At 35.2% G+C, this 27,197-nt stretch overlaps 1 protein-coding gene across 1 annotated transcript in view; it reads right to left on the bottom strand.

Moving 5' to 3' along the window:
- Nucleotides 1-27,197, bottom strand: part of LOC309647286 (ribonuclease H2 subunit B-like) — a 789,004-nt gene that overhangs the window by 59,885 nt on the left and 701,922 nt on the right. Inside the window, exon 8 of the transcript XR_014255911.1 lies at nucleotides 1,556-26,959. The gene's annotated coding sequence lies outside the window, so the exon portion shown is untranslated. Of the gene's footprint in view, nucleotides 26,960-27,197 lie in introns of the transcript that reaches the window.

The following is a 27,197-nucleotide window of genomic DNA, read 5'->3' as shown; positions in this document are numbered from 1 at the left end:
CCTGGCTATTGTAAATAGTGCTGCAATGAACATTGTGGTACATGTCTCTTTTTCAATTATGGTTTTCTCAGGGTATATGCCCAGTAGTGGGATTGCTGGGTCGTATGGTAGTTCTATTTTTAGTTTTTTAAGGAACCTCCATACTGTTTTCCATAGCGGTTGTATCAACTTACATTCCCACTAACAGTGCAAGAGGGTTCCCTGTTCACCACACCCTTTCCAGCATTTATTGTTTCTAGATTTTTTGATAATGGCCATTCTGACTGACGTGAGGTGATACCTCACTGTAGTTTTGATTTGCACTTATCTAATGATTAGTGATGTTGAGCATCTTTTCATGTGCCTCTTGACCATCTGTATGTCTTCCTTGGTGAAATGTCTATTTAGGTCTTCTGCCCACTTTTTAACTGGATTGTTGTTTTTTTTTTGATATTGAGCTCCATGAGCTGTTTATATATTTTGGAGATTAATCCTTTGTATGTTGTTTCATTTGCAAATATTTTCTCCCATTCTGAGGGTTGTCTTTTTGTCTTGTTTATGGTTTCCTTTGCTGTGCAAAAGCTTTTAAGTTTAATTAAGTCCCATTTGTTTATTTTTATTTTTATTTCCGTTACTCTAGGAGGTGGGTCGAAAAAGATCTTGCTGTTGTTTATGTCAAAGAGTGTTCTGCCTCTGTTTTCCTCTAAGAGTTTTATAGTGTCTGGTCTTACATTTAGGTCTTTAATCCATTTTGAGTTTATTTTTGTGTATGGTGCTAGATAGTGTTCTAATTTCATTCTTTTACATGTAGCTGTCTAGTTTTCCCAGTACCACTTATTGAAGAGGCTGTCTTTTCTCCATTGTATGTTCTTGCCTCCGTTGTCTTAAATTAGGTACCCATATGTGTGTGGGTTTATCTCTGGGCATTCTATCCTGTACCATTGATCTATATTTCTGTTTTTGTTCCAGTACCATACTGTCTTGATTACTGTAACTTTGTGGTATAGTCTGAAGTCAGGAAGCCTGATTCTTCCAACTCCATTTTTCTTTCTCAAGATTGCTTTGGCTATTCGGGGTCCTTTGTGTTTCCATACGAATTGTAAAATTTTTTGTTCTAATTCTGTGAAGAATGCCATTGGTAGTTTGATAGGGATTGCACTGAATCTGTAGATTGCTTTGGGTAGTATAGTCATTTTCACAATATTGATTCTTCCAATCCAAGAAAATGGTATATTTCTCCATCTGTTTATGTCATCTTTGATTTCTTTCATCAGTGTTTTATAGTTTTCTGAGTACAAGTCTTTTGCCTCCTTAGGCAGGTTTATTCCTAGGTATTTTATATTTTTGTTGCAATGGTAAATGGGATTGTTTCCTTAATTTCTCTTTCTGATTTTTCATTGTTGGTGTATAGGAATGCCAGAGATTTCTGTGCATTAATTTTGTATCCTGCAACTTTACCAAATTCATTGATTAGCTCTAGCAGTTTTCTGGTGACATCTTTAGGATTGTCTATGTATAGTATCATGTCATCTGCAAACAGTGACAGTTTTACTTCTTCTTTTCCAATTTGTATTCCTTTTATTTCTTTTTCTTCTCTGATTGCCATGGCTAGGACTTCCAAAACTATGTTGAATAATAGTGGTGAGAGTGGACATCCTTGTCTTGTTCCTGATCTTAGAGGAAGTGCTTTCAGTTTTTCACCATTGAGAATGATGTTTGCTGTGGGTTTGTCATATATGGCCTTTATTATGTTGAGGTAGGTTCCCTCTATGCCCACTTTCTGGAGAGTTTTTATCATAAATGGGTGTTGAATTTTGTCAAAAGCTTTTTCTGCATCTATTGAGATGATCTATTGATATGGTTTTTATTCCTTAATTTGTTAATGTGGTGTATCACATTGATTGATTTGCGTATATTGAAGAATCCTTGCATCCCTGGGATAAACCCCACTTGATTGTGGAGTATGATCCTTTTAATGTGCTGTTGGATTCTGTTTGCTAGTATTTTGTTCAGGATTTTTGCATCTATGTTCATCAGTGATATTGGTCTATAATTTTCTTTTTTTGTGATATCTTTTTCTGGTTTTGGCATCAGGGTGATGGTAGCCTCATTGAATGAATTTGGGAGTGTTCCTTACTCTGGATTTTTTTGGAAGAGTTTGAGAAGGATCGATGTTAGTTCTTCTCTAAATGTTTGATAGAATTCGCCTGTGAAGCCATCTGGTCCTGGACTTTTGTTTGTTGGAAGATTTTTAATTACGGTTTCAATTTCATTACTTGTGATAGGTCTGTTTATATTTTCTAATTCTTCCTAGTTCAGTCTTGGAAATTGTACCTTTCCAAGAATTTGTCCACTTCTTCATGGTTGTCCATTTTATTGGCACATAGTTGTTTGTAGTAGTCTCTTATAATCCTTTGTATTTCTGCAGTATCATTTGTTACTTCTGCTTTTTCATTTCTGATTCTGTTGATTTGAGTCTTCTCCCTTTTTTTCTTGATGAGTCTGGCTAATGGTTTATCAATTTTGTTTATCTTCTCAGAGAAACAGCTTTTAGTTTTATTGATCTTTGCTATTGTTTTCTTTGTTTCTACTTCATTTATTTCTGCTCTGATCTTTATGATTTCTTTCCTTCTACTGAATTTGGGTTTTCTTTGTTCTTCTTTCTCTAGTTGTTTTAAGTGTAGGGTTAGATTGTTTATTTGAGATTTTTCTTGTTTCTTGAGGTGAGATTGAATTGCTATAAACTTCCTTCTTAGAACTGCTTTTGCTGCATCCCATAGGTTTTGGGTCGTCATGTTTTCGTTGTCATTTGTTTCTATGTATTTTTTTATTCAAAGTGGCAGAATACACTTTCTTCTCAAGTGCACAGGTAACATTCTCCAGGATAGATCACAACTTGGGTCACAAATCAAGCCTCGGAAAATTTAAGAAAATTCAAATTGGGTCAAGCATCTTTTCTGACCACAACGTTATGATATTGGAAATCAATTATAGGAAAATAACTGTAAAAAACACAAATACATGGAGCCTAAACAGTGCACTACTAAATAACCAAGAGATCCCTGAAGAAATCAAAGAAGAAATACAACTTACTTTGACATACATCATATTCTAAAGATTTATGTAGGTTGATTTGTATCCAGTGCCTTCATCCTAACTGCTACATGGTTTTCTATTCTATGTAAACCACTCTATTCACACGTTGAGTTGAGCTAGTCCTTAGATGCCGTTACAAAAGTGTTGCAATGAATGCCTGTGTCTTTGGCCGTTTTGCACATGTTGGAGAGGTTCTTTAGGATCTACACCTAGATGTGGAACTGCCTTGTTGTAGGTTATGTGGGCCTTCAAATTTATTAAGCAATATTAAATTTTTCAAAGTGATTGTAGCAATTTACTCTCTAACCAATGATTTTTTTAAAGTTCTTTTTCTCTCACGTCCTTAACAACATTCTGTGTGGTCAGATTCAAATATATTCTTTGCCAAAACCAATGAGTGAAAAGGGTGATCTCAATGTTTCTTTAATTTCTCTGGGTACTGGTGAGATTAACCATGTTTTCACATGTTTATTGGTTATTCAAGTTTATTCCTCTATAAATTGCCTATTCACATTCTTTGCCCATTTTTCCTATTGGGCTATCACTTTTTCTCATTGATTTGTTGGAATTCTTTACACAGTAGTAATTGTCTTCTGTGTGCTATGCAAATATCCTAGTGTGTGCCTTGCTATTTCACTTTGTATATCATATTGTCTGGATTTTCTTAAAATTTAAGATATTTAATCTAATTATCTTTTTTATGGTTTATGTTCTTGAATTTTATATAGTAATAGTAACTACTTCTCTATTCCAATACCATAAAGATATTATTTTCTATTTTCTTCCAAACTTTTACAATATTGCATTTTTTACATTTAGGTTTTTCATCTACCTAAGTAGCCAGTTTCCCCAAGACCACTAACTGTAATGCTGCTTCTGTCATATGCCAAATGTCTATGTCTAAGTTCTTGAGTGTGTAGACTTCTTTGTCCTTGGTGTTCTGAAGTTTCACTGTGATGTGTCTAACTATGGTCCTATTATTTTCATTCAAGAGTGAGGTAAAATAGTCTTTCAGAGCAACAAAGCCTGAGAAATTGACTAGATCTTTGCTGAAAGAGCTGCTGAATATTCTTCAGGAAGAAGAATGCTGAAACCAGATGAGAGAATTGAGATGTAAGAAGCAATGCATCTTTGCCTTATTTGGCAAAGATGCAAATAAAACAAAAACAAGTTCTGACTACCAAACAGTAATCATTATACATGTTGGCTATTCTAAGGGTTATTTAACAGCCAATTTCTTCTTAACTATATCATAAAAGGTAAGAAAGGGAAAGGCAGAAAAAATCACAAAAAGAGTAAATAGAAGGTGGAAGATTTTGAGAAATCTGTGCTGGTTGAGATCAATTTTGTGCTTTTCTCTCTCTCTCTCTCTCTTTTTTTTCCATTAAGCTAATTAGTGAAAAATAACAAGTTTATGCATTTTTTAAAATATTGAGAATTTGCAGATTTTTTAGTTTGAAATAGTATAAGCATCTCACAAAAGTTATTTTAAGCTTTAGAAAATAAGTAAATATCCAAAAGGTGGGAGCAACACAAGTATCCATCAGTGGATGAATGGATAAACAAAATGTGGTAATATACACATAATAGAATATTATTCAGCTTTAAAAAGGAAATTCTGACATATGTTACGATGTGGATAAACTTTGAGGACACTATGCCAAGTAAAATAAGCCAGTCATCAAAAGACAAACAGTGTGTAATTCCACTTGTATGAGGTACCTAGAGTAATCAAATCCATAGAGACAGAATGTAAGTGGTGGTTGCCAGCAGTGCAGGGGGAGGAGAATGGGGAGGTTTTTTAAAAAAATAAATACAGACTTCCAGTTTCACAAAAGATGAAAATAGTTCTGGAAATGGATGATAATGATGGTTGCACAACAATGTGAGTGTATCAATACTTAATACCACTGAAATGTACACTTTAAAATGGTGAAGAGGGTAAAATTTATGTTATGTGTATTTTAAGACAATTAAAAAAATAATTTAAAGAAATGAGTAAAATTATCTTTAGATTTGTTTTATAGTGTGTCCAGGGGTGAAAGTATTTCTGAGAGAGAAGTCAATTGCTCTGTCAAGGTTCTAAGACACCAAGCCCAGTCTCATGGGGTCATACCTTATCCACCTCCCACAATGCGATATCCAATTGGTCCCTGCTCACTGGAGTCAACTCTAGAATCTCTTCCCCTCTCTGTAGGACTTCGGTCAGGCCCTATCATTTCTTACTTTAATTAACACAATAAAATTGTAACCAGTCTCTCTGATATCATCTATTTTCCATACTACAAGCTGAGTGATCTTCCAAAAGCATGAATATGTTTTAAAAAAAGAAGAAAAAATAATGGACAAGGAGAAGACAGTGATTAACAATGTGAAATGAGGCAGAAGAGTCAAGGAGAAAATGCAGCCTGAGACGGAGGTGATGGGATGGTGTCCTTCAAGTGAGAATAGTTTAACTCGTGGAGACAGAAGCCAGTGACAAGGGGTAAGAAAAAAGTGAAGAAAGTAAAATGTAATTGCCTGTCTGCCTAGAATTCCCTCTCTGATTTGTCTGCCAGGCAAACACTTAGTCTTTAAAGACCAAATAAATGACATCTTTTTCACAAAGTCTTCCTTAATATCTTCAGGAAAAGTTGAGAGCTTCCCTTTTCCCATATCAGAGTCCTTTGTTCTTGCTTTTACTATGGGATTTATTAAATCTCTCTAATTATTTTTTTCATCACGTCCTGTCACTAGACTGTGAACCCTCGGGAGAAGATATTATTTTCTATTTATCTTTGTATCCCCAGATCCTAGCATGATATGAACAACATAGTGCTGGTTGAATGAATGAATGAATGAATGGTGTTGAAAATATCTATAACTTAAGATCTTAATCTAATTAATTCTTCCCCACCCAGTGGAAAGCTACTACATCAGAGTCTATTGAGATCTATCTCCCTGACCACCCTGAAGAAGAGGGTCATGATGTATGGGTGGATATATGATACCCACTCAGAAATCCCATCATGTAGGTCTAGAAACATTTGCACGATAGTCATAATTAATGCATAGCACACAGCCTGCAGCCAGGCATAGATCAACACATTTTGTGCATAACCTGTAAATTCTTGTTTCAGCTCCACTGCTCCCAACTTTTTGTTCAGGAGTTGGCGCACAAGCCAAATTCAGACTGCCACCTGTTTTTGTAAATAAAGTTTTATAAAAACACAGCCATGCTCATTTATTTACCTATTGTCTATGGCTGCTTTCATGCTACAAAGGCAGAGTTGTTGGGTAGTTGTAACAGAAATTGTATAGTTTGCTTAGCCTAAATCATTCACAGTCTGGACCTTTAGAGAAAACTTTTGCCAATGCTGGTTTAGTCGATAGGCTAAAACTGTATAAGTAAACATGATTTCATGTCTTACAATACGTTAGGTGAATGGTACAATCTTTTGGTTTAAGCTCTTAATATTATACCCAAATTGTCGCTACCATGAAATGCATTTTCCACTTTTCATAATCTCAGCTGTTTAAGTGAAAGAAATGAATGCACTAACACATAATTCAAGATGTTACTATTTTTAGGTTCACTCTTCATCCACTGTTCTTCTCTCATCATACACGACACTCTTAAAATTGTAGATGAAAATTCATTTTAACTTGAATTACTAACCTCTGTTAAATTATACTGTATTGCTTATTAAGTGAGCATTATTATCCACATTAAATCTGTCACCAGTGAAAAATTACACACAAAAGAGTGTAATCCCCTCATTAGACTGAGGCCCCAGGGTGTGCCTGAAAATGCACAGAGGCCCCCAATACTCAGCTTTCTTTGTGGAGCTCTGACTTTGCTGAAAGATGTCTAGAAACTGAGGTAGTCAAGGCAGTTCGCTGCTGGCTACACATCTGTACAGAACTCAGAAGCACTGTTTATTCCAGCAGAGATCTGGAATAAATTATCCTTAATAATTTGGCTCCTGAAATAGCTGTTTCAAATGTTAGACTATGTGAACTTGCATATCATGGGGGCGCTCACATCTAAAGCATGATCCTTCTATTGTTCCTAAGTCCACTAGAATCTAAACGCCATGGGACTTTTATCCTGTATCTCCAGGCCCAGAAATAGTCCTTAGCACATAGTAGGTACAAAATAAATGTTTGTTGAATAAATTTATTATGAAAATTCCATCGCAAATATGGGAGATCCTAGAGGGCATTTTTGAAGACCAAGGAAAGTTTAAGCTCATTCACACTGAGTATGAATGTTGAACTTTGAGGCTTTACAGCATTGTTTAGCCATATTTAAAAGGAATGTGTGTGTATGTGTGTAATTAAGGTAACTTTTTGACAGATAAACAACCTATACCCTGAGGACAATGCACAACACCTAATGAGGGGAAAAAACTTAATTTCCGTATAAGATGAAGAAAGTTACAAGTGTCTGTCTCTCTTACCCTAACAAGGAGAACAGGCCAGAAACACTACAAATTCATAGTTCGATTTGTTGTTGTTTCTGTTTATTTGCTTTATACCCATCAGAGAACCCACGAGACAAAAAACAAAGACAAAAACACCTACATTAACTACAGTTTAGAAAGAATCAAGCCCTTCCTAGTAGAGGGGTCCTACAGCTGCTTTCACCCCTAGGGGCATGTTGGAAGGATCATAAAAAGGAAGGGAGAAACAGGCCTATCTTCAAACACATTTTCAATGATTGCATTTGGGCTGGCAAAGTAGATTGGAATCACAAGGTGCCCAGTAATAAAGCTAGTCTGTACCCACTCAGCCTGCACTGGAGTGCATGGGAGTAGTACACTAAAAGTTGGTGCCAGAGCAGGAAAGCTGATGAATTTCCTCCAGAGGTACATCAAGTCTTCCCCAAGTAGAAGAAAGTGGCCTGCTAAAGTGGAAGCAAGGCAGGAGTGATGAGAGAGAATCTCCAAGGTATATGAATTTCATTGATTGTAAGGCAGCGACGCAGTAAAGTTTGTGTACAGGGCAGCATAGCTGACAGTAGTCCTCTCCTAAGAGCATGGGCTTTCACCTAGTGCAAGGCAGCAGCATGCAGAAGCTGGGGGAAAAGAAGGAGAACTGAGAGAAAAGCCCCCTACCCCAAGGCACACCAGGCCTTTACTGAGTACACTGTAGCTGCCTACCAAAAGCTAGAGGAAGGACATCAGAGTGGAAAGAGATATCTCAAGCTTCTATAATGTGGAGGCAGAGTTGTGGAGCAAAAACAATGCCACAGAGACCCAAAAAGTTCCTGGCTGGGTTATAAAGCACAAAGAGGTGGCCCACAGTTTAGAAAGCTGGGTGTTGGGCTGCGAAGCTGGGAGAAATTTCCAGAGTCCTGCAAGCTCTAGGATTCCAAGATATACAAAGAAAAGTCCTGATTCCACTCTTAAAACTCATGAAACCAGCCATGAACTAAATCTAAATACCTGCAACAAAGCTCAGAACCAGCCCAACTACAGATCAGATTGACCAGGCCTCCAACTGCAGAGGACTAACAGAGCAAGGGCCATGCTATTTGATAGGAGTAAATATTATTTTCCTCCATCTCTACTGTTCTTTTAAACTTCATGGCCAGTATACAACAACCAAATTTGAGATACTAAGAAGAGTAGGACAGTGTGACTCACAGTCAAGAGAAAATGTCATTAGAAGTAGATCCACAAATGGCCCAAATTTTAACAACAGAGGAAACTAGTTATGGGGTACGTGGCAACTATATTATCTTTGCAACTGTTTTGTAATCTAATACTGTTCTTTAAAAAAATTTTTTTCCTGAAACACCTGTGGGACAATACCAAACCATCTAATATACATGTAATTAGTGGCCCAGAAGGAAAGGTGAGAGAAAATGGAGCAGAAAAAATATTTGAAAAACTAATGGCCAAGAATTATCAAAATTCTTGAAAAACACCAAGCCACACACTTAATAAGCTCAGTGAATACCAAGCAGGCTTAAAACAAACAACAACAAAAACATATCGAGGCACATTATAGTCAAACTGGTGAAAACCAAAGGTAAAAAGAAAATCCTAAAAACATCCCAAGAAAAAAAACACATTACATTCAGAACATCAACAAGAATAATGACGGCTTTTCCTTAGTAAAAATGGAAACCAGAAGAAAATAGAACAACAACTTTATGATGAGGAAATAAAAGAAAAAAATCAACATAGAATTTGATATATATCTCAGCAGTGTTTAGTAGTTTTAACAATATTGTGTGTGTGTGTGTATACACACTGCTGATATACATATTAATAATGTTTGATAGTTTTAACAATGTTTAGGATAGATGGATAGTTACATAGATAGATAGATAGATATAGATAGGTAGATAGATAGATAGATATAGATTCTGAGACCATGTTCATAGGTGAAAGATTCAATATTAAGATGTTGGCTGTCTCTGAATTGATCTATAGATTCATCACAATCCCAGCTGAAATCTCAAAAGGGTCTTTTGTAGGAAATGAAACGTTAATTTTAAAGTTTGTATGAGAATGCAAGGAATCTAAAATAGCCAAATTAAATTTGAAAAATAAGAACAAGGTGAGAAGATTAACACTACCTGACTTCAAAGCTGAGTATAAAGCTGCATTAATCAAGACAATACAGTTTTGGCATAAAGATAGACAAAGAGATAATGACACAGATTAGACAGTCCAGTAATAGACTCTCACACAGATGAACAACTGATTTTTAACAGAGGTGCAAAGGCAATTCAATGGAGAAAGGATAGTCTTTGTAACAGTGGTGCTGGAACAATTGGGCATCCATATTTTAAAAAAAGAACTTTGATTCGCATCTCACATCATATACAAAAATCAACTCAAAATGAATCATATACATAAATGTAAAATGTAAAATTATAAATCTTCTGGAAAAAACATAGGAGAAAATCTTTGTTATCCTGCATTAACAGAGATCTTAGCTGCAACACCAAAAGCATAATCCACAAAAGAAAAAAATGATAAATTGCACCACATCAAAATAAAAGACTTCTCCTGCAAAGGCAATGTCAAGAGAATGAAACAAGAAGCCACAGACTGGGAAAAAATATTTCTAAAGCATATATCTGATAAAGGACTTGTATCCAGAATATATAAAGAACTTTCAAAACTCAGTAATAAGGAAAGAAACAACCCAATTAAAAATTGGGCAAAAAATTTGAACACTTTATCAAGGAACATACACATATGGCAAATAAGCACATGAAATGATGCTTTACACCATCTGGAATGTAAATCGAAACCACAATGAGATAACACCTATTAGAATGGCTAAAATTAAAAAGACGGATTGTACCAGTGCTGGGGAGGGTGTGGAGTGAGTGCAACGGCTCATGTACTACTGGTAGGAATGTAAAATGGTCCAATCACGTTGGAAAATTTTCGACAGTTTCTTAAAAAGGTAAACATACATTTACTGTATGACTCATTCATTCCATTCTGCGATGGTTAATTTTGTGTGTCAACTCAATTGGGTCACTGGGTGCCCAGATATTTGGTTAACCATTATTCTGTGTGTGTCTGTGAGGGTGTTTCTGGATGAGATGCATGTTTGAATCAGTTAGAGTAAAGCAGATTGCACTCCCCGCCCTGGGTGGGCCTCGCCCAATCTGTTGAGGGCCTGAGTAGAACAAAATGGCTGAAGAAGGATGAATTCACTCTCTCTGTCTGATCATCTTTGAGCTAGAACATCAGTCTTCTCCTGCCCTGGGATTTGGACTCAGACTGGAACTTACACCATTGGCTCTCCAGGTTCTCAGACTTTTGGACCCACACTGGAACTGTACCAATATTTCTCTTGGGTTGCCAACTTGCCAACTGCAGATTTGAGGACTTCACAGCCTCCATAATCAAGTGAGACAATTCCTTATAGTAAATCCTTTCTGTCTCTCTCTCTCTCTCTCTCTTTATCAATCAATCAATCATCTATCTATCTACAAATGTGTCTATATAGATATTTATTATATATATCCTATTTGTTCTTTTTCTCTGGAGAACCCAGACTAACACACACCCTCAGGTGTTTACCCAAGAAAAATGAAAACATTAGGTCTACACAAATACTATACACAAATGATAATAGGGTGGGAGGGAGACGCAAGAGGGAGGGGATATGGGGATATATGTGTACATATAGCTGATTCACTTTGCTATACAGCAGAAACTAACACAAGATTGTAAAGCAACTATACTCCAATAAAGATGTTAAAAAAAATTTATCTAATAGTAAAAAACTAGAAATAAGCCAAATATTTGCAGGTGAATACATGAACAGAATGTAGTAGATCTATACAATTAAATACTACTCAGCAATAAAAAAGGAACTCCTTATATACACACCACATGGATGAATCTCAAAACCACAATGATGAGAAAAAGAAGCTAAATAGAAAAGACTATATACTATATAATTCCATTTATATAAAGTTCTAGAATAAGGTAACAAAAAATTGATTAGTGGAGGGAGTGTTGAACTGCAAAGTGACATGAAAAAACTTTGGGTGGTAATGGGAATGTCCTATGTTCTGATTATGGTGCCAGTTTAACAGGGAGGTACATCTGTCAAATTCATTAAATTGTACACGTTAAATGGATGCAGTTTATTGTATGTAGTAACAATTTTCAATGAAGTCATTTTTAACTATGCATATATACCTTTACCATTATGCAAGTGCATAGAAAACGGTTTGGACCTTTGTACAGGGAAATAGACTGGGAACTTTACCTTTTTACTCTATACAATTCTAGATTTAAAAATGTACTATAAAATATATTTACTATAAATATTAAAATATAAAATTTAAATGTATAGCTTCATAACAGAGATTGGGGAAGTATAGAAAACTTTAAGAAAAATTACAAATTATCCATAATCTCATCACTCAGAAAGAGCCTTCTTAACATTTTGGTTCAATTTAAACTAGAATCATGTGCGTATAATCTTGGGAGCATGGCTGCACAGATTCACATAAAACTGAGCTCATTCTGTATATAATTTTTACATCCTGCTTTTTTATTGAGTATTATATCCTAAGCACTTCCAAACATCTTTAGCTATTGTTTGAAAACATGATTTTTATGGAAGCATAGTGTTCCACTATATGGAAGCACCATAATTTATTTAACCAACTCCTTATGGTTGGATATGTGGATTAGTTCCCATTTTTATTATCAATAATGCCCCATAAATATACTTATATGTTAATCTTTTCAGGCATCCCTATTTATTTTCTCAAAATAGATTCCTCGAGGTGGAATTATTGTATCTAAAGCAATACAGATCACTTTGCACAGTTCTGATATGACTGAGTTTCAGTTAAACATGGCACCATTCAAAGAGAGGGCTTCTGTATTTGTAAGGGTACTGATGCACAAAGCCACATTGTTTTTCCAAAAGTTGTACCAGTTTACATTTCCACCAGCAACCTATATTACATCCCAGCCAAACCTGGATAATGTCACTTTTATAAATCTTTGATAATTTGAGAGGCAAAAGCGTAGTATCTAATTTGTAATGTATTTTTCTTCTGTTATTAGAATGGCTTAACTTCTGTCATATGTTTATTAATCATTTGTATTTCTCCTTTTGTGAACTGCTTTAAATTTTGAAGCAAAATGCTCAGCAAAGGTGAAATGAAATTTTAAAATAAACTTTATATCTCTATAATAATCCCTCTACTCTCTATAAAAACTTCAAATCTTCAGAATCACCACAGTATAATATTAAAAACATATCTTGGATGGTATCAGCAAGAATGAAAGCAGTGAATAAACAATCCATTGCAAATGAAATGCTGCTAGAATAGAAGTAAGTGAAAAAGGAATGTAAATCTCAATATCTTCCTTCAGTTTAATCTCAAAGCTAGCTTTCAAACTCATATGGTTCAGGTTGACTCAGAATTCTAAATCAAATCATTCCTTAGACACAATTTTCCATTTCCTATGAAAATAAGCTACATTGTGTTTCATACTGTAGTTGCTGGAAATACATATGTTTTAGGCTAATAGAGTAATTATAATACAGTCAGCCTCCTTATCCGTGGGTTCTGCATCCACAGATTCAACCAGCCGCAGATCAAAAATATTCAGAAAAAAATTCCAGAAGGTTTCAAAAGACAAAACTTGAATTTGCCACACTCTGGCAACTATTTACGTAGCATTTACATTGTATTTACAACTATGTATACAGCATTTACATGGTAGTAGGTATTATAAGTAATCTAGAGATAATTTAAGGTATATGAGAGGATGTGCGTAGGTTATATGCAAATACCACGCCATCTTACATTAAGTATCTGTGGACTACGGGTAACTTTCCACTATTAATGTAATAAAGACCTGTTTGAAATGATGAAATTTATCATTAAGGAAGGGAATACGACTGGTTTGAAGCACGTCTGTCAAGACAACAGACAACGTCAAAACAAAATTGTCTTCCAGCATGAGGGCTTAGCTTGGGGCTGGGCATGTAGTAGACACTCAATTAACTGCATTAAGAGAGTAAATGCTGACTAAATACTATTCCTACTTTCTTAGGATTTCTTTTTCATTTTCAATGAGATACAATCTACATATAATATAATGTGCAGGACTCCAATATTCAGTTGAATGAGTTCTGACAATTATTCACTCCTGTCATCACCACCCGAAACAAATTATAGAATACTTCCATCACCCTGGAGAGTTTTCTCCTGGCCCTTTCCAATTAATTACCCATCTCCCAAACCCAGAGGCAACCAATTCCTGGTTTTTATCACCACAGTTATTTTTTACTGTTCACAAACTTCATATAAATGGAATCAACAGTATGTATTCTTTTGTACAGGAATTATTTTGCTCAATATAGTATTTTTAAGATTCATCCATGTTGCTATGAGTATCATTCATTCCTTTTAACCACTCAGTATACACTGTATTATTGTATGGATATACTGCAACTTGTTTGTCCATTCTTTTCTTGATGGACATTAGGTTATTTTTTCAGTTTGGGGCCATTATGATGAATAAGGCTGCTATGAACATCACTGCACAAGTCTTTTCATAAACATAGTTTTCATTTTTCTTAAACTCCTACAAGTGGAATTGCTGGGTTATGGGGAAAAATGTATGTTTAACTTTATAAGAAGTTTCCAAACACTTCTCCAAATTGGTTATGCCATTTTAAACTCTCACCAGAAATGCATGAGAGTTCTAGTTGCTTCACATCCTAGCCAACACTTACTGTCACTCTTTTTTATTTTTGTCATTCTAGTGGGTATGTAGGGTCTCTCACTGTGTTTGTTTGTTTGTGTTTGATGGAGATATAAAGTTTAATGAATTTTGATGATTTTATAAATCATGTAATCACCACGTAAAACAACATATAAAATATTTCTATTACCCTAGAAATTTCCCTTGTGCCTCTTTCAATTAGTTCTCTCCTTTTACACAGACAACTATTTTCTGACTTCTATTATCATAGATTAGTTTTGGCTGTTCTAGTAATTAAAATAAATGGAATCATATGGTACGTTAGTTATCTGTTTCTGCATAAAAAATTGCCACAAACTTAGCAGCTTAAACAAAAAACATTTATCATCTCACAGTTTCTACAGATCAGAAATCTGGCACAGCATGGTTTAATTCTCTGCTCATGATCTCACAAGGCCAAAATGAAGGTGCTGGCTGAGGGGAGGTTCTCATCTGGAGCTCAGAGTCATCTTCCAAGCTCTGGTTGTTGGCAGAATCCATTTCCTTCTCACACTTTCCACATGGACTCCTCCATCTTCAAGCTAGTCTGAGTTCTTCTCAAGCTTCAAATATCTCTCACTTCCCCCTTCAGCCTCCGCTTTCAAGGATTCATATGATTAATTGGATCTCCCAGGATAATCCTGAATAATCTCCCTATTTTAAGGTCAGCTGATAAGTAACCTTAATTACATCTGCAAAGTCCATTTTGCCATGTCATGTAACATATTCACAGGTATTCAACATGACTTTGGGGCCAAAATTTTGCCACCTACAGTAATGATTCTTTTTTTTTTTTTTTTTTTTGGCTCACTTGCTGAAATCAGATTAGTATCTAAGTTTCAGGCATATTTTGCTATTATCAATCATTTTAAACTTTTTTTTTCTTGGCAAGTATTCCATTCTGTGAATATACATTGTTTGTCCACTCTCCCAGTTGACTGACATGTGTGTTTTTCCAGTTTTTGGCTATTGTGAGTAAAACTCTTACAAATATTGTTTTACAAGTCCTTTAGTTAACATATGTTTGAATGTCTCTTGCTAAGTACCTAGAAATGTAATTGCTGAGTCATAGGGGACATGTATGTTTAATTTTATGAGAAGATGCCAAATAGTTCTCCAAGTTGCTTGTACCATGTTTTACACTCCCACCAATGATGTATGAGAGTTTCAATTGCTCCACATCCTTCCTACATTTGCATTTGTTGTTGTCAGTCTTTTTTTTTTTAATCCATTGTACTGAATGTGAAATTGCAGCACATGGTGGTTTTAATTTGCTTTTTCCAGATAACTAATGATGTTCAGTTACTTTTCTTGTGTTTGTTGGCTATTCACGTCTTCTTTTGTGAAATGTCTGTTCAAATTTTGTGCCCATTTTAAAAACAGGACTTTTTCAATTATCAATTTGTATATATTAAGATACAGTCCTTTGTCAGATGTTTATTGTAAATATTTTCTCCAGTCTGTGACTTGGCAATCATTTTCTCAATAATGGCTCTTGAGTACCAGAACATTTAATTTTGATGGAGTCTAATCTGTCAATATTTATCCTATTATTGTTTGTTAGTGTTTTTGGAGTCTTGACTAAGAATACTTATGTTTTTTTCTAAAAGCTGTATAATTATAGATTGTTTACATTTAAGACTATGACGCATCTTAATTTTCCTCTGCAGAGTGACATGGGAGTTGAAGTTTATTATTAAAATATGGATATCCAGTTCTTTCTAGCACCAATTAAAAAGACTTTCCCCCATTGACTGATTTCTGTCAAAAATCACCTGAGTATGCATACATATATGTAGTATAAGTTCTCTAGTTCCACTCTTCTTTTTCAGAATATTTCTCACTATGCTAAATCTTTTGCAAGTATTCTAGCACCATTTGTTGAAACGATTTTCTTTCCCTATTTAGTTGCCTTAGCAATTTTGTCAGAAATCAATTGATCATATATGTGTGGGTCTATTTCTGGACCCTATTCAGTTTCATTGATCTATTTGCTTTGCTTATTCCAACATCACACTGTCTTGATTATTGTGGCTTATAAAAAGTCTTGAAATCAACTTTGTTCTTCTTCAAACTTGTTTTGGCTAGTTTAGGACTTTGCATTTCCATATGAATTTTATTGCCAATTTGTCAGCTTATACAAAAAAGCTTGCTGAAATTTTGAATGAGAGAATGTTGAATCTGTATATCCATTTAGGAAGAATTGACATCTTAATATTGAATGCTTCTAATCAATGAACATGGTGTATCTTTCCATTTATTTTGATCTTTTATTTCAGCAATTTCTTATTATTTTCAGCATACAAGTATTGCACATATTTTGTCATATGTATCCCTAATTATTTCTTACTTTTTGATTTGTTATCAATGACATTTCTTTTAAAGTTTCAATTTCTAATTGTTTGTTGCTAGTATATAGAAATACAATTGAGTTTTGAATATTGACCTCCTGCAAACAAGCTAAGTTCGTTTGTTAGTTCCAGTGATTTTTAAAATAGATTCCCCTTGGATTTTCTACATAGATAATCATGTTGAATGCAGAAAAAGATAGTTTTACTCTTTTCTTTCTGATCTGGATGTTTAATTTATTTTTCTAGCTTTTTCCCACTGGCTAGAATCTCCTAGCACAATGTTAAATAGAAATGGTGATAGTGAACATTCTTTCCTTGTCCCAGATCTTAGGGGAAAAGCGTTCAGTCCTTTACCATATGTATGGTATAGCTGCATGTTTTCAAGGATGTACTTTTTCAAGTAGGGGAAGTTTCTTTCTATTCCTAGTTTGCTGCAGTTTTTATCACGGATAGATGTTGTATTTTGTCAAATGCCTTTCTGTATCTATTGATATTATGATACAGTTTCTTCTTTTTAGACTGTTAGTATGGTGTGTTTCACTGAATAATTTTCAGATATTAAATCAATATTGCATTCCTGAATAAACCTCAACTGGCTATGATGTATTATAATTTTTATATATTGTTGGATTCAATCTGCTAAAATTTTATTAGCATATTGGGGGCTTGTTTTTGAAGGACCTGGGTCTGTAGTTTTCTTGTATTGTCTTTTCCAGGTTTTGGTGTTAGGATAATACTGGCCTGTTAGAATGCATCCCTTCACTGTGTGTAGCAGACACTGTAGGTTGGCTGTCCCACTCTCCACATCCAAACTCTCTTTTATTTGACTCTTCTCTTGATGTTACAAAAACCAAATATTTTATTTTGCAGTCTTCTTTTCAACTAAGGGTGGCCATATGATAGTGTTCTGGCCAATTACATAAAAAGAACTCTGTTGATACCTGTGTTTTTTCTTCCTCCTTCTTCATGCCTGGAATCCTGACCAAATGCATGGATGGGCAGTTGCCATCTTGCAACCAAGAGGATGAAAGCCACATGCTGAGGATGGTACAAAAGGAAGCTAAAATGAACTGCATTCTTTCATAACCTATCATCAGCTTCCCTCTCCCTCACCTGAGTTTCTGTTACACATGCTAAATCCTTATTCACTTAAGCCTCAACTAACTGGGTTTTCTCCTACAGCTGAATGCAGTAAAAAAATGACACACCATGCTTTCTTTTTCTTTTTCTTCACAGCACTTATCATTATTGGACTTTATGGGTGACATTTATTTGTTGATTTGTTTATAGTCAAACTTACACTAGAATATAAGTTTCTTGAGGGAGGAATTTGTGCTTTTTTTTTTACTTATTTCTGTGTCCCAGCATCTAGAACAGTGCCCGACCAGTTAAGATACTCACTATTAATATCTGCCAGGTGACTGCATTGCTTTGCAACTTGCTTTTTTCCATGTTAGCACCTGTAGTTCTACCTATTTTTTGTAGCAGCATTCATTGTAATAGGGATATATGCTATCCTGGTGTTCCATGATGTTCCATGATTTTATGTATCTTTTCCCCTACAGACAGGTATTCTAGTTATTTGCATCCTTTTTCTGTTTTAAAAAAATTACACACGTTGTGACTACAATTGGGTTCATATGTGATTATCTCTGTAGGACAAAATTATCCTCCAAAAAGACTGACTCAGCACACTCCCACCAATTGCATATGAGACTAGCTATTACCCTACATTGTTGGCTAAGTATATATTAATCAACTTTTATTTCTGCCAACCTGAGGGGTTGAGAAGTAAGGAGTAAGGCCATACCTGAATTTTTAAAAATATTTTAATTTTATTAGAATATAGTTGATTTACAATGTTGTGTTAGTTTCAGGTGTACAGCAAAGTGATTCAGTTATACATATACATATAGTCATTCTTTTTTAGATTCTTTTCTAATATAGGTTATCACAGAATATTGAGTAGAGTTCTCTGTGCTATACAGTAGGTCCTTGTTGGTTATCTATCTTATATATAGTAGTGTTGTGTATTCATCCCAATCTCCTCATTTATCCCTCCCCCCACATTTCCCCTTTGGTAACTGTAAATTTGTTTTCGATATCTGTAAGTCTGTTTCTGTTTTGTAAATAAGTTCATTTGTATCTCTTTTTTTAAAAAGTTAGATTCTGCATATGAGTGATATGCTATGATTTTGTCTTTCTCTGTCTGACTTATTTCACTTAGTATGATAATCTCTAGGTCCATCCATGTTGCTGCAAATGGCATTATTTCATTCTTTTTTATGGCTGAGTAATATTCCATTGTACATAAGTAACACATCTTTTTATCCTTTCCTCCACTGATGGACATTTAGATTGCTTCCATTTCTTGGCTGTTGTAAATAGTGCTGCAATGAACATTGGGGTGCATGTATCCTTTTGGATTATGGTTTTCTCCAGATATGTGCCCAGGAGTGGGATTGCTGGATCATATGGTAGTTTTATTTTTAGTTTTTTAAGGAACCTCCATACTGTTCTCCATAGTGGTTGTACCACTGAATGTTGATTTCATCTGCATTTTCCTGATAATCAGTGAGACTGACTATCTTTTCATATATTTATTGGACCACTGATTTTCTCTATATCCTTTGCCTATATTTAATTAAAATCCATCTCGTAAAAAAAGTTTATAGTTATTCTTTGTATATTCATATATTAACCCTTTGCCTGTTTTTTATGTTGCAAATATATTTTCTCAGACTGTACTTGTTTTTAAATGTTATTTATGATGCCTTTCATCAAATAAAGTTTTAATATTTTATGTAATAAAATCTATCCAGTTTTTCCTTTATGATGTATACATACCATATCATGTTTAGAAATGCCTTTCCCACTCAGTAATTATAAATATATACAACAGTATTTTCTAACTAAAGTACTTAGCACTTTATTATGTATGCTTGCATATGAAGTTGGAACAGATCTTTGTTTTCATCCAAATGGATAGCCAATTGTCATACCACTAATTTTTCCTTCACTGATATGACATAAATGAAATTATATATAGACTATATATAGAGATTATGCTTCTAGTATATATATAAATACCTGTTTTTACTTTATTATCTATTTGTCCATTTCAGTACCATTACCCCACTTTTAAAATTAGTACAGCTTAGAGTACATTTTGATATGTGTTAGAGAAAGTCCCTCCTAACTGTTCTTATTTCAAAAATTTCTTGGCTATTTTAAGTCTTTCTCTTCTAGATCAACTTGAGAAGATCAATTTGGGAATGAGCTTGCTTAGTTTCATAAAGATTTTATTGAGGTTTACTTGGAATTGCATTGGGTTTATAGATTAACTTAGAGAAAACTGATAGCTTTACAAATGTGGACTATTCAATTAGAAAAGAAGTATTTTTCTCCATTTATTTAGATCTTCTTTTATAGTTTGTAGTAATTTTGTTTTACATGTAGTTTTTACCATAAGTCTTGAAAATTTTTATGTTTAGTATATTGCCAGCTATTTTGTAGCTTTGTTGTTATTATGAATTGGACCATTTTCCCTCTGACATTTCTAATTGGCTATTGTGGTACATAGGAAAGCTAATCAGTTTTTGTATGTTGACTATATGTATCTGAAGTCAATTCTTCTTTGTTCATATAGTTTTTCAGTTTATTTTTTTGAATTCTCTAGGCATATGTTTCTATCATCCATAAGAGCCCAATCTGTTAGTTTCCATACTGCATTGCTTCCCCTAGGAGTGTTAAATTTGGGAATTTAAAATATTAGCATGGAAATTTAAGGGGGCTAAAAAAGTTTTAATTAGAAACATGAATATATATATGGGCAAAATATATATATTGCCCATCATATATATTTTAGAATTTACCCTGGTTTTGGAATAATAGTCATTAAACTTAAAAAAAAAATAAGGCATTGTTAAGAAGAATTGTGTATTAAAATAACATTCATTTAAACTATTAGATTTTATTCTTAGCTAAAATGAATAGGACATTAAGAATTCCTTTAATGTTTCTTTAACAAATTATCTACCATTATCTAAGAATGATCCACCAAAGGCTACAATTTAAGCTTCTGAGGAAGCTTAGATAGTTGAACAGAGGCATTTAAGATCCTATTGAATGTGGTTTTAGTTTTCAAATGGGAAGTACAGACCAAATAAAATTTACATATGATTTTTTTGAACAAATACTTGGAAATTTGATCAATTCTATGGAACATTTGAGTTTTATGGTCAGATTAGCATCTGTAAGATCCCACTTGCTGATTAACAGTGAGCAGTCAGAGAACCAGATGATGACAATTAAAAAATAGACAGTCTATATACTGAAATATGTAATGTCATATTTTTATGTAAACATAAATTTTAAAGTATTTTATATCTTTTTCATCCAAGGAAAAAAAAAATGGGTCCCTTCAATCATGCTGAGCAGATTTTTATTTTTTAAATGATTTTTACCTGATTTCAATTTTTCTGACCATTCTCAATAATATTTTGAAACAAAATGATTAAAATGGCCAAACAAATAAAGCAAGCAGGTCTGTTGGCCTCTCTTGTTTTCCTAGCACAGACAGCCAATGCGGGAAGGCACTAATCCACCCCTCCCACCACTATTATTCAACATAGTTTTGGAAGTCCTAGCCATGGCAATCAGAGAAGAAAAAGAAATAAAAAGAATACAAATCAGAAAAGAAGAAGTAAAACTGTCACTGTTTGCAGATGGCATGATACTATAAATAGAGAATCTTAAAGATGCCACCAGAAAACTACTAGAGTTAATCAATGAACTTGGTAAATTAGCAGGATACAAAATTAATGCACATAAATCTCTTGCATTCCTATACACTAACAACAAAAGATCAGAAAGAGAAATTAAGGAAACAATCCCATTCACCATTGCAGCAAAAAGAATAAAATATCTAGGAATAAACCTACCTAAGGAGGTAAAAGATCTGTACTCAGAAAACTGTAAGACACTGATGAAAGAAATCAAAGATGACACAAACAGATGGAGAGATATAACATGTTCGTGGGTTGGAATAATCAACATTGTGAAAATGACTATACTAACCAAAGCAATCTACAGATTCAATGCAATCCCTATCAAATTACCAATGGCATTTTTTACAGAACTCGAATAAAAAAATCTTAAAATTTGTATGGAGACACAAAAGATCCCGAATAGTCAAAGCAATCTTGAGTGAAAAAAACGGAGCTGGAGGAATCAGACTCCCTGACTTCAGACTATACTACAAAGCTACAGTAATCAAGACAGTATGGTACTGGCACAAAAACAGAAATATAGATAAATGGAACAGGATAGAAAACCCAGAGATAAACCCATGTACCTATGGTCAATTAATCTATGACAAAGGAGGCAAGGATGTCCAATGGAGAAAAGACAGTCTCTTCAATAAGTGGTGCTGGGAAAACTAGACAGCTACATGTAAAAGAATGAAATTAGAACACTCCCTAACACCATACACAAAAATAAACTCAAAATGGATTAAAGACCTAAATGTAAGACCAGACAGTATAAAACTCTTAGAGGAAAACATAGGAAGAACACTCTTTGACATAATCACAGCAAGGTCTTTTTTGACCCACTTCCTAGAGTAATGGAAATAAAAACAAAAATAAACAAATGGGACCTAATGAAACTTAAAAGCTTTTGCATAGCAAAGGAAACTATAAACAAAATGAAAAGACAACCCTCAGAATGGGAGAAAATATTTGCAAATGAATCAATGGACAAAGGATTAATCTCCAAAATATATAAACAGCTCATGCAGCTCAATATTAAAAAAACAAACAACCCAATCAAAAAATGGGCAGAAGACCTAAATAGACATTTCTCCAAAGAAGACATACAGATGGCCAAGAGGCACATGAAAAGCTGCTTAACATCACTAATTATTAGAGAAATGCAAATTAAAACTACAGTGAGGTATCACCTCACACCGGTTAGAATGGGCATCATCAGAAAATCTACAAACAAAAAATGCTGGAGAGGGTGTGGAGTAAAGGGAATCCTCTTGCACTGTTGGTGGGAGTGTAAATTGATACAGCCACTATGGAGCACAGTATGGAGGTTCCTTAAAAAACTAAAAATAGAACTACCATATGACCCAGCAATCCCACTACTGGGCATATACCCTGAGAAAACCATAATTCAAAGAGTCATGTACCACAGTGTTCATTGCAGCGCTATTTACCATAGCCAGGTCATGGAAGCAACCTAAATGCCCATCGACAGACAAATGGATAAAGAAGATGTGGTACATATTTACAATGAAATATTACTCAGCCATAAAAAGGAACGAAATTGGGTCATTTGTGGAGACGTAGATGGACCTAGAGACTGTCATACAGAGTGAAGTAAGTCAGAAAGAGAAAAACAAATGTGGTATACTAACACATATATGTGGAATCTAGAAAAATGGTACAGATGAACTGGTTTGCAAGGCAGAAATAGAGACACAGATGTAGAGAACAAACGTATGGACACCAAGGGGGGAAAGTGGGGGGTGGGTGGTGGTGGTGGGATGAATTGGGAGATTTGGATTGACATATATACACTAATTTGTATAAAATAGATAACTAATAAGAACCTGCTGTATAAAAAAATAAATAAATAAAATAAAGTTAAAAAAAAACAAAACTGGTTTAGTTCTCCCTTGTTGCACCCAGGGTTTAAGAGTTGGAGTCTGACTTGAATCTCCCAGTATGAAGTTTTCACTTCATGGAAACACAGGCATAGTGATCTTGTAGCAAAAGCTAAACACAAAACCATGTGTCCCGAATCCCCCCTCTCACTCCCTTTTTTCACTATAATTACCATAGGAAAAGGATCACTGGAAAAATAGAAGGGAGAGAGGAGAAAATGAGAGGGTGGATAAAACCCCAATGTCTGTTCAACCATAAAGCCTGACAGAAGAGACATTGGAGAACAAGAGTAGATAATTTCTTAGAGGAAAAAAAAATGCATAAGGGTATGAGGATGAATGTAAGGAAAGGGATAGGGAAGATTAAATTTTTAAAAATATATCAATCCAAGTCAAGCATTTTTTTCCCCATCATGTTAAAAGGGTACCTACCAGAGCTTGAAAATAAAGGTGATCATGAAGAGCGATGAGGGTGGTCACATTTTTTTTCCACTAAGATTAAAGAACCTGGAATTTAGTTGGATTTAAGCACTCCCCATATTTATCTCTTCTCCATTTTTATTACTATTTCTCCCCCAATTTCAATATTACAAGCCATATCTACACATATAATTGAGGGTTTAAGAGTTGGAGACTGAACTGAATCTCCCAGTATGAAGTTTTGACTTCATGGAAACACAGGCATGGTGATCTTGTAGCAAAAGCTAAACACAAAACCATGTGCCCCCAATCCCCCCTCTCACCCCCTTTTTTTTCATTATAATTACCATAGGAAAGGGATCATTGTTCAGGAACCCAAGCAGGCTTTAAATTTTTCCCACCAAGGGAAAGGATATTCTTCAGGGGTTACATCTTGTAATCAGAAATAAAGGGGAAAACCCAGCAGGGCTGTCTTGTTGGAATCATGTGTAGGCAGCATGAAAATCCATGGCCATTCTCTTACTCTTAAGCACGAAATCATCTACCAAGGTAGAAGAAATAGGAAAAGTTATATTTACTCTTTTAAAATCCACTTCTGATTTTTTTTTTTTGCCAACATCAAGAATTCTTCCTGGAAGTAAATTTATTATTAAGACAGAACCAAGTAAAATGATGTGTATGTCCAGAAAGAATTGCATTTTGTGTCGAGGGGTTGAACTGCACATCAGATTATGTCAGCACAAGCAGATGGGGTTCAACATTTTTAACTTCTCTTTTCCATCCCTTTACTAGACTTCCTTATTCTTCTACACTTAGTTTTACCAAGCTTCCCTTAGCTTCACCAGCTTAACAGGGTCTGGGAAGGCAGCACATACAAGATGTCCTGAAAACACATTGCCCTATGTAAACAATTGTTTTTGGCAATTCAGAGGTTTCGTGGCAGGACTGCATTTTTTTTTTTTTCTGAAAATCAAATGTTTAGGCCAAAGTTAGAATTGCATGTGCATTTTTATGACTTGGCATATTCAAACATTACAATTGTGTGTTTAAAAAGGGAATTTGATCTTTTTTTTGCTCTTTTTTTCTTTGGGCTTCCATTTTTTCCTAGTTCCATTGTTTTCTCTTTTACAGTACATTTTCATATCTCGGTACATCGCTTAAGCATCTGTTTCTCCTCAATCATAATTTTCATTCAAGAATAATAACTCTTTGGTCTCTTTGCACATGTTTTGTTTTGCCCCCACCTATGAACTTCACCAGAGTGTGCTGAAGGTTAACAGCTCCATTTCTGGAATTTTCTTGGATCCCTTTTGGAGAAAATTGCCAAAGTATATAAGGAGGGCTCAAACGTATCTGGGCTTTGCCAAGGCCTTTGAGAAAGGCTCCACATAGCTGCACCTTCTTCCAGATCCCCTCTGTTCTCACTGTGCCTGGCTTCTTCATGATTCCACATAGGGGTTCGTATCTTTTGCTCATGTGGGAAAAGAACCTTTGGATTAATAAAGCACCAGAATACTTGTTTATCTAACAATGCTCTACCTTGTATATTAATGGGTAGAAAATTGCTTCTCACTTCACTGAGTTTTCCATCCTCTTCCCTTTTCCATCCCACACTGCCCAGAGTCATGAATGTCTCCGTTGGTCATTTTCTAATGCTCCCGTCAGTCTTCAGGAATGACGAGAGTTGCTCAAATATCTCTTCCCACAACTGCTAAGGTGGTAGAAAGATGAGGTAAATGACATAAGCCTTGCTGGAAAGGTTGGAGGGACCTTTTAGCAGTGTTTTGCCTGAGGGGCACTGGATCATAGGGTCACTGCATTAGCTTATCTATCCTGTAACATATGTCAAGCAGTTTGTTTCAGTTGTGACTTTCTGCTGCAAGAGGCAGTAAATTCAACCTAAAGTAAATTCAAGCAAAACAGATTTTAGTGGTTTGTATAACTGAAAAGCTCAGAGATGGGGTTCTCCTCTTATGCAGCACAATGTGGGGCTCAGACGGTGTTATAAGACCACTGGTCTCTCTCTAGATCTCTTGGCTTTTCTCTCTTAAGTGTTGGCTCATTCCTAGGCAGGCTCTCCCCTCAAACTCACAAGATGGCTGCAGAAGCTCCAGAACTCACATCTTCTCAGTTTCACATCCACAAGGGGTCATTGCAGCCAGCCATCTGATATTAGGAGTGTTAGCCTCATGAAGCTAGATTTCCAGTGTTTCTGGAAAGAGGAGTACCCCTGGATATCTGACACTCCTGAGGATTAATCAACCCTGGAGCCATCCTACCTTAAGACTTGTGATCTGAGACAATAACTTATTGATTAAACTATTTTATGTGAAGCTTTCTTGTTAAAGGGGAATTCATCTTTTTTTGCCATTTCATCTTTTGGCCTACACCTTCTTCTAGTTCCATTATTTTCTCTTATACAGTACATTCAGCTGAAAGCATCCTAAATGAGATTGTCATTGGCTGTAGTTGGGTCATGTGCCTATTCCTGACCATTCACAATGGGAACTTGTACTGATGTGTGAGTGGCCTCAGCCTAGATGCCCCAGTCTCCTTCTGCCATGGGATGCGTTCATCCTACCTGATGACACGGACTGAGTGTAGAGGAGGAAGAATAGCTACTGGGAAATTAGGGTATGGTTTACATAAAATAGTGAAATAGATACTGTGAAGCAAAAATATTGGTGTCCAGTACTTCATCCTTTGAATGTGCCTTTTATTATCCAGTGGTCTCAAATTGTCAGTATAGTGAGTAGGGAGTGTATAATTTGTTACCTGGTCTGGTAGCCCAGCGTATATAACTTTGGAGCTGTTTTAGATCAAAGGCGGATCTGCTATGCTATTGACTCATCTCACTAGTCTATGTATACTTTTCCTCAGTTAGGACCTCATAGATCCAGCTTTGGCACATCAGCCATTTCAGGTCATGGCAAAGGAAAAGGTGGCTCATGGCCAAGACAGAAAAAGCCTTGAGTTGCTGGATAATCTAGCGCTCTCTAAACGATACCAGAAAACCTAGGCAGCTATTGAAGGCTCATGTACCATCCCGTAGGCTCTATGGTTTTCTGGCCCCCTCTCTCTTACCTCCTGCAGTTCAGTTGGTCTCATGGCTCTCAGAGTCAGCCTGGTATGTAGAATAGTGGGGCCTCAGGTCAGCCTGTGTCTAGTGATTTCAATTCTGCAGTTGGCTGGAATTCCATCTGTCAAGAAGCTTTTGAGTCAGTCATTTGATAGTGGAAGAGTTGGCCTACTAGGATTTCCTGCATATCTGGAAAGAGGGGCACCCCTGGAGATCTGACATGCTTTGTGAAATTAGGGGTTCGTTTTTGTTATTCACAGTTAGTCTCTGCTGAACCTAATGTATTTCAATGTTTGAGGATTAAAAAAACACATACACATAAAAAAGAATTTCTCTCTTTTTCATTATGAACTTAAGTA

This window comes from Balaenoptera physalus, assembly GCF_965194825.1.
Source record: "Balaenoptera physalus genome assembly, chromosome: 18".
Lineage (NCBI taxonomy): Eukaryota > Metazoa > Chordata > Mammalia > Artiodactyla > Balaenopteridae > Balaenoptera > Balaenoptera physalus.
The sequence above is the reverse complement of the archived record's forward strand: the minus strand, read 5'-3'. Positions and strand labels throughout refer to the sequence as shown.